General features: G+C 32.7%; 1 long non-coding RNA gene across 1 annotated transcript; it reads left to right on the top strand.

The window, feature by feature from the left end:
• The first annotated feature begins 255 nt into the window (after positions 1-255).
• LOC127860661 (uncharacterized) lies at positions 256-5,669 on the top strand. The gene is made up of 5 exons (XR_008039879.1): positions 256-325; positions 1,089-1,197; positions 1,580-1,663; positions 3,582-3,616; positions 4,190-5,669. It is a non-coding gene; the product is annotated as an uncharacterized LOC127860661 (long non-coding RNA).
• The last annotated feature ends 3,987 nt before the right edge of the window (positions 5,670-9,656 follow it).

Below are 9,656 nucleotides of genomic sequence, written 5' to 3'. Positions count from 1 at the left end.
CTAAACAAAAGTAACACAATTCATTCCATGAGACACATACTTATGATACTTGGATACACAGCAGTATTTACATGTTGGAGAGTCGTAGAATAATACTTGATAGTACTAGTAATATAACTGCTGGTGTGTATTTATCCTTCTTCAAGTTAGCATTACCAAAAACATACATTATAGCTCACGCATGCAGCAAAAGCATAAGCATCAGCCATTGCATGCGGAAAATATGTATTAATAGATCTGCACATTAACTATAACAGGTACAGTGTTGTGGTGTCTCCTCATATGCAGATATGGTTGGCATCGCATCGTTGGCAACAAAGCCAATGTAAGAACATTTATTACGATTTTTATCATCTTATAATAAACGTACCGAAGGCTTTAGTAGCGCATGCTATGAAATTACAAGTGTCTAATATTTTAATCTTTTTCGTATCACATTTAACAGAGATCCTACTTTCATCTAATATGTAGTTTTTTTTATTGTTTTTTTTTTTGGGGGGGGTCTTAAAGTTGTTGACTGATTAACCACGTTTCAAGTTGACGACGTCATTTCGTCACAAACTCGGCAGGCGTTTTTCTGGTGAAATAATAATAATAGCAAACAAAACGCGCGAAATTTTATTTGTAATGGCTTTTTCAATTAACGCAATTTATGGTAATACATTTTTTTTTCTTCTCCATCGCCGATACACTTGATGTCTGGAGGCAAGGATGCAACACGTGGTCTCTGTATAGCCCTCACCTGTCCGTACAGTTTCACCCACAAACACGCAAGTTACTGTAATAAATCAGCCGCGTTCTGTGATCATTTGGTGTAATGCATGTTCGTTAAGTGGCATCTCAGATTAGCCAGATTACACTTTACGCCTTACCTTGATTCTCGTTTAGAAGAGAAATCGTTCAAACGTTAATTCTATAAAAGCTCAAAGTGTATTCGCTGATTAGCCTGGGCTCAGTTGGGATCACACTTTACGCTCATGCATGAAGCCCTCGATCACACTTTACGCTCATGCATTAAGCCCTCTTTCACCACAACGAGACTCAAATATCCATATAATGAACCGTTTAAATTTTTGAAATGTTTACAGTTCTACCAAGGTACAAGCCTCGTGCTGCAAGGGTGCTGATGACACTTCCTCCCAGTCTAGCACGACGCACGTGACATGCACTGACACTCCACAGGACTACTATGCCACGGTTTGTTTTCGCTGTTTTCTTGCTCGTTGATTTCCTTTATCCTCCAACAGTTAATGAATAATGATATTAATCCTATTCCAATCCAAAAAAAAGAAAGAGCAATAACTTTTTGAATATGTACCGAAGAAATATTATGCCGCAATCTGTTACAGATGTCATATATTAAAACATACTATTTAGTGTAACTATGCCTATGAGTATGCAATGAAGTCCGTTTATCATCTGATGTGAATGACATAGATGATCCACGATGCGAACAATTACGACTGTGACGTGTTTGTCGCAAATATGGTTTTCTTGTATATAGGAAATAAGTTCATGATAAATTTGTAGAAATCATGAAACATCTTTCTCTTAATAAATTCATTTTTGTTTGTTTCAGGGCTGTTTCGAAAAGATTGATACTATTATTGACTCGATCAGTCTGATTTCTAAAATTGTCTCCGGCATCAGCTTTATTTGACACGTGCGTATTTTAATTGCATACATATTTTATATTTATTGTATTATTTTGACTGTCAACACTATATTGTTGTTGGTTTGTTCTACTTGCTAAACATTATAATATTATGCATTTTTATTTTAATCTACTTACAACACTTAATTTAAGTGTATAATGTTCTATTAAGTTAATATTTTACGGATAATGTCGTAATTCAGGTCACTCTGAACACAGGTGTTGGGCATTTTTTTATCATATTGACAAGAAAAAAATTCTGAAAAAAAATCTGATATAATTTATATTTATTATACATATTATATCAGATTATATCAGATTTTTTTTCTGAAATAATATATATTTATTATTTTATTTTTTTCAGATTTTTCTTTTCTTGTCAATATGATAAATGTTGTTTTATGACAAATTGATAGTACTAAAGTGACTTGGCCACGCGCCCAACACCTGTGACTCTGAATGTTATCGAATTGTCAACAATATGAAATGCGTGAATTTTTCAATTACACAAGCTATTCTGAGTTTAATTTGTTAACATTGATGACCGCATGTGATGCATTTTTAAAAATAAACTAGAATGATCATGGTCTTGATGGATATTTTCTACAATTGACTTGACTGAACAAGTAACACAATTTTATTAAAAACTTAACAACTTACAAAAAGAGGCCATATCTAATCAATAGAAATTTCTCTCTCGCGTGAAAACGACCGCATAACTTCCTTTTCCCGTTTGCAAATGTTTTGTCTGGTAAGAGTAATATATTTCTTTGAATATATCCATCTGCTTGAATATACAACCATGTATTTCTTCACTAAGAAAATCTTTTAAACATAAGTCGTGTTGCATCTTTAGTTATATTATTCAAAAGGTAAATCAGAAGCCTGAATTCAATAAATATATTTTTTTAATTTTTCACTTAATATTATCTTTATGAATAGGTCTATTTTATTTCACATGTCGTTCCAACTTATTGTCAGTCTGTTCACTACTAGCCTGTTATTTCTACTAACTTTAAACTTAACTCAATGAAAACACAATATTTCTCTAAACCTCACAGACCAGCGTCTAAGAATCTGCCCCCAGTAATCCGGAAAAAATAGAGGTACATAGATGCTATAATGCTAGGTACCGTAAAGCCAAACTAATTTTCATCGCTTTCTAATTATTGAAGGATATGAACAACACAAACCTCGTCATGAACAAACGAGTCTCATGTCATATGCGACCAATCTGTACATGTGCTGCACTGTCTTCTATAAAGTCACGCAAAGTTTCGTGGTCTCATTAACAGACAGGGTAGCTCCTGACTTACTCCCGAATGCACAGGCTGGTCTGGAGCTACTGTGGCCGTATATGGCATTATATCCATTTCCGCATGACGCGGGTAATATAGTATGAAAAGTGGTTGTATGAACTAAATGGTTGATTAACAGTGTATTATACGTAACAAGGTACTCTAAAATTATTATTTATTCTCTTCGTTCGAGTTTTTGTTTCTGTCAGAAAACAAACAAAACAAACAGCAATGCTTGAGTTTAGAATCACTTTATCTTGTAATCTGAAATTAAAACAAACGCAAACTCTGCTGAAGTATTGTAACATATATGTAATATGTTGGTAATGAGTTTAATGCATATTTGCACACGTGTGCTCTGTTATTGGCTAAGTGTGAGGTAAGAGTATCCATCACTCGGTTTTAAACTTCTAATGCTTTCTATTGAAGCGTCCCAGTTTTATTAACTGATTTATGGCTGATGTTTGTGTTGTATATATGGCCATGTATTGTAAAGCAACATTTTCAATTGCCTTCAATAATTATCAAACATTATTTATTTCCTGAAAATGCTCCTGTAGTTTCATATTTCCTTTAATAATTCTTATAGGGACAAATCTATATTTCATATCGAATTCCTTCTTTTTCAGACCACAACTGCCAAACCCCCATCGTATATTGGAATGTAAGTTTGCAATCATATAATATCATTAATAATTGCACTAGATGTTTAGTTACATGTCACCATTTTCCTACAAAACCAATTCATCTTATTAAGGGAAAGAAAACATTAACATGATTACCGGGTAAGGCTTTTAGTCAAATTCAACTTACAAATCATGCAAATATGTCCAACAATAGCGAAGTTGTATTATTAATTTATTATACATAGATTGTAAATCAGTTTTACAAAATAAGAAGAAGAAAAGGCAAATAGTTAAGATTATTTGAGCGGCATCATGCGAAAAAATGACTAATGCCATACAAACAGACAGCGTAGCTCCTGCCCAGCAAGCGTGTTCGTGCAGTCTGACAGGAGGTACATCTTTCGCTAAAAACTCACGTACTGTTTCGTGGTTTCTTTATCGGACTGGGTAGCTCCTCACCAGAATTCGCAAATGGACAGGCTAGTCTGGAGCTATGATGGTCCCTTATGAAATAAGATCCATCTTTGCATGACGTCGCTTATTTGTATGTCTAATATTTTTAAACTTACGTTAATTTGTCAGTGAATACATTTCATGTTGCTTCTTTGCAGCGATGCTGTCTTGAAGAACAAAGCAAAGATATAAATGTGTGATGAAACATGTCAGAAACGATCTTTGTTTCATTTGACAGTGTATTTAAGAGCTTACCTCAAATGCATGTTAACTGTGATAATATTGTATGTGTTATTATGGATCAGACAATTTGTATCTGCACACGTGTGTTGTCATTTTCAGTGATGCGGTTGTGAAAAACAAATATTTAAACGCTGCTCAACGTAGCGCGAGTGGAAAGGTCTTTAAAATATAACCAGGCAGAAAACTAGCGATACCTTCCGATATATTGATAGACATTATTTTACATGGGGTCCAACAGTTTTCTATTTATATAAGTATTAACCACTGAACATGCACTTTGAACATTTTATGGTACGAAAGAAGCTAACGTTTCTTCTTCGTCTCTCCAAACCAATGGGATTTGTAATTTAACACGTTACATCGTATGTTGGTATCTACCAAGTTTGTTCAAATCCTGACATTTTTGCAAAACATGGCTGTGCCCTGGCGGTTACTTGTTTCCGTTATGTGTCCTGTAAAAGCTTTAAATAAACTCTTCTCTTGTGAAACCGCGAGCTCAAGAGGTTTTGTAGTTCACATGTAACATCGAATGGCCTGCCACCTACCAATTTTGTTCAAATCAAATGTCCCAGGGGTCAAAATTGGACCCACCCGTGGGTTAACTCGTTTTTTCTTTGTATGTGAATAGTGCACATTACAAACATTTTATCTTTTTAAACCGCAATTAACAGATAATTTGTATTTGTATTGGTAATCGTTTGGTGATCCTTTACCAAACTTATTCAATTCATGCCACTGGTTTCATCATTGACCACCCTCTGACTTATTTTTCAAATATACATATAGTGAAAACATGAAGAAAATCTCTCTGTAATCGCATGATCCATGTGTTTAGTATTTTTCATGTTTGTTCGAAAGGTTGCCTTCTGTCCAATTATCATGACCATGTGATCAGAAGTGGCGCCAGCCTTGGGATCACTGTTTTCATTTTAATTCTGCCGCGTACGAAAATGGTTGAGGTCGGTTGAAAAAAACGTGTACACTAGTATGCGCAAGATTCCTCACATGGACATAGCGAAACATTTTGAACACTCTGTCTTTTCCCAATTATCGCGAAACTTGCTCTGAACATCTGTTCTTATCATATCTCGACCAAGCTCGAAATAGGTTTTGGAAACATCAAAAAGTTGTTCAGAATAGTTTCCCTAAGTCTACAGTTGGAGATCTAAGATCTATGACACTGTTGTTTCCTACACTATTTTGCTATTTTATTCAATAATAGTTACTTTAAAGAACTGTATTAAATGGTCTCCATATGAGTTTGTATTAAAATCAACAACATTTCGTGCTTCAATATAATCATAAGTTTGTATAGTAAATGCGATTAATTTGTTATCACATTTATTGTAAGAAGGACTTTTCATGCGTTAGACAAATAGAATTACTATTCATTAATGAAGTTGTTTGTTATCATTAGTACATCTGTTGTTTTTTTGCCGTTTAGAATATTGTGTGATATTTTCTTGTGTTTATAGTTATCTTCTTTTGTTAATTGTTATTTCTGATCATGTTAAAACGATTTTTCGATATTGCACAAAGTTCATTTTCCTCATTAAAGAAATCGCCATATTTAATGCTTCAATGATTGATGTGTAATAATAAGTGTGTGCTTGGAAAAGTTTGCGGCGCACACCGATGCACATGTATGTCCGAAACATCCACACGCACAGCTTCAAAACGAATGTAACAACAAACGTTGCCGCGCTGTTTGAAAGCACGCAATTTAGAGCGGAAGTCTCATTGGTTTCATACTTATTATAGCTTCGGCTTGGATGGACACCATCAAATAAACAAAACAAAAATACCATTAAAAAGCATAACATTTTATTACGAATGCATTTTTCAAAACGATGTTTACATCTGCAAGGAATCAAACTATACAATGTATGAGGTTGCTGAGAAATTTTTGTGTGTATACACATGAAGTTAAAAAATCATGACGTTATCAATTTATGTTAAGATTAGAATTCTTGTGTGTATACACATTTAGTTAAAAAAAGTATGACGTTATCAATTTATGTAAAGATTAGGTGTGAACATCGTTAATGTAATATTTCTCCTTGTTTAACCAAGCTAAAGCATCTTTTTTTTGTAATTTCTCTAAAGGATATCGGTTGGAAAAATCAATATCTCTATAACCATTTTATGTTTATTTTACTTTAACATAGATATTGATCTTGTATCTGTATTGTTTTTACGGATTATTTATTCGCAGTATCAGCAATACATGCTTTGAGCAAAGTACAATCATAAGAAAATAATGATGAAATACAAATTCGAAGTGAGATGGATGGCTATTATACTACTACAAGTATAAAGCAATTAATAGCATACAAATAATATCCATAGATGATAAAACTGTAACATAAAAAACAAGAAAATATAACAAAACAATCGTATGTAATGTAAAGAAATAAATACAGAAATAACTAAGAAGCAAGAGAAGAAAAAGAAGAATCATGAATATCTTGCACACTTGTCACTCACGATCATTGACATTAAAATGCGAACATACTCGAAATCTACTCAATGCTTGTTTTTTTTAATCATTTATACAATATAATTAGGTTTTAAGACTAAATTCTTAAAATGCGGTATAATCTTTAAGCTTATTATGACATTGTAAACATTTAGTTCATATTTTAAATGTGAATCCAACTTCATAATAAGATTATATACGATATCATGTTTCATTTGTATTATGCCCTACAAATAGCTCCTCAATAAATAATACAAATACATAGCATTTCTATATCGCAAATATAATTAACATATTATATTGCGGGTCACAATAACATACTCGTAATAAAAACGAAAACGTGTTAAAATTATACATTTTCCGTTCAAGAACATTAAACACTCAGAATTTACTATTTTAGTTAATACAAATGCAGACTTCATTTTAATCCTACACGAACCGGTACACTTTAATATCGTTTGTAAAATTGTCGATAAAGATGTGTTTCGTACCTTGATTTAAAACTGGCTTCAGACTGGAAATTCTTAACATACTCATGTTGTTTGTTCTTCCATTTTTGCCGGACGACGGCAAGAGATCCATCAGCTAATTTTTGTTCGTCGTCTAGGGGGAGACAACAACTAAAACTTTTAACATCTTTCTGGCCTCTTATGGAAGCCAGTGTAATTTTTAAGGAGATCAGTGATAGGTTCTTCAAAAGAAGCGTTTAAGACTACTCTCTTGGCATGATTTTGAACTCGCTGTAGCTTTTTGATTTTGGTAAGCGGGAACTTTCGTAAAATACCATTGCAAAAGTCATGCGAATGAACTAATTCAGGTATTAATGATGCCGTAGTGTACGACGTTTTCGTATTGCTTTGATATTTCGTAGTTGTGCATGTTCGACCTCAAACCTTTTCTGCATATGCATGGAATAATGTACAAAGCTTACTTTTTCTTTTCGTAATGAAGTTGTATTAACTCCACACATTACACAATGTATTGATATTTTACATGTTAATTTGTTATTATATAATATAGTTCGTATAACCATTGATTCAATTCGTTTGATTTATTACTGTTATTTCTATAATACAAGTAGATAACATCTATGCATAAGACTATACACACACAAACACATTTCATACACACATGCACATACACAAAATAAATGATATGATGGATTTCAAAAAATATATACCTTGAATCAATCTAGACAAAAATACCACGGTATAAGATATTTAAAGCAAACATCGAAATGTACATTAATATTATATTTGGGGTCTGCGACTTATTTTACCACTGCCCAGTTAATTAACTGTCTTGACATTTTGTATTAGCAGGAATTGTCCATGCTAAGCAAAGATTATTCTCCAGACTTTTATTGAAAGTAATAAACCCATTCTAATTTATATAAATATATCCCTTTTAATGTTCAAGATAGGAATATAAGTTATGTAAATGAATTCCCAAACAATTTTATAGGAAATTTCAGTTTATTTTTATTTTTTTACATTTTGTTATCATTTAAATTCGATTAGAGACATTTTTTAAATAGACACACACACGCGTTTGTTTTATTTCAATTAAGATGTATTCATAGTTAAAATAGAAAACATTCCTAAAATAAAGGGGTATGTAAAGTTTTAGACAGAGGCATTTATAATATTGAAATATTTTGGAAGACCACTTTTAGATCTATTTTGGCTCTGTTATATAAAAGCGTTTGGCAATATAAAAACATTATAGTCTAGAGTCTTGAAAAGTCAATATTGTTATAGATAATATATATATATGTTATACGACAAATGCACACATTCTACTTCGACCATGATTCGACCATGATTCCCACCTCATGTATTTGAACACGTATTTTAAAAGAGTTCATATGTTTTGGCCTTCGTTTGCATTTAAAACATGAAACCAATCACCAGATTTGTATAGTATTTAACAATAATCTAACTATTTGATGTGGTAAAAATAACCAATCTAAATTACAATATCTAGTTACTTAAATGCAGATGAATGAAAAATTTTATCAAGAAATTCAAAAGAATCAGAAACAACATGAAGTCCGCCTACCGAGTACTCGTATGTCAGCCTGTATTACAAATCCAAAGGTGTCCAACCAGTTATAATCGAAGAATATTGACTGATAAAGTACCAAATCTTTATAATTATAAGGAAGTAACTTTATATTAAACAAGATCACTTTTCCAACTTAAACAGTAAAATTATATATTTCGTAAATATTATTGTGGGTTTAAAAGAAATGAATTATAACGAATCAAGTTTCTTTTTTTGCGTTTTAACATCCGCACTACCTTCCTCTCAAATTTGCTCTTTTCTATATTATCAATTGTAGCTGCCAGTGTCTTTACTCGATCATTCGTCTGGTGAATCAGATCGTTCAGGTTATCCAAGCGATTGGATACATCATCCATGTTACCCATGCGAATATTGTCCTGCACATAACGTTCGAAGTTCACATTGGATATTGTCAGCAGCCAACGCTCGTTAAAGCCCGTCATACCCACGTCAGCTGAACCTGTTTATAAATTCAATAATAGGATACATATGCAAGTAAATTATACTCACCTCAAAGATACAATTTGAACGTATAGTTTATTTTTCATATTTTCTTTTGTAATATAAATTTACACGTTCAGGTCAAGGAATATACACATCATGCAAAAAGCAACAATAGAAAACAATACAAAAAGAAGAAGAATGGCGGGACCTTTTATGAGATTTACATCGGAGAAACGACTGATGCATGGAATACTTGACTCAATCTGAATGCCCAGTTTGATGTACTCGATTCTATAGTAAATCTTGTTGTTTTGCAAAATCCGCGAGGAGGAGTCGTTCATCATCGCTATCAGCAAAGTCAATAGGATGATCGTGGACAGAATTATGTAGAT

This window comes from Dreissena polymorpha, chromosome 15 (assembly GCF_020536995.1).
Source record: "Dreissena polymorpha isolate Duluth1 chromosome 15, UMN_Dpol_1.0, whole genome shotgun sequence".
Taxonomy (NCBI): domain Eukaryota; kingdom Metazoa; phylum Mollusca; class Bivalvia; order Myida; family Dreissenidae; genus Dreissena; species Dreissena polymorpha.
Note: the sequence above shows the minus strand (reverse complement) of the source record. Positions and strands in the feature narration are given on the sequence as shown.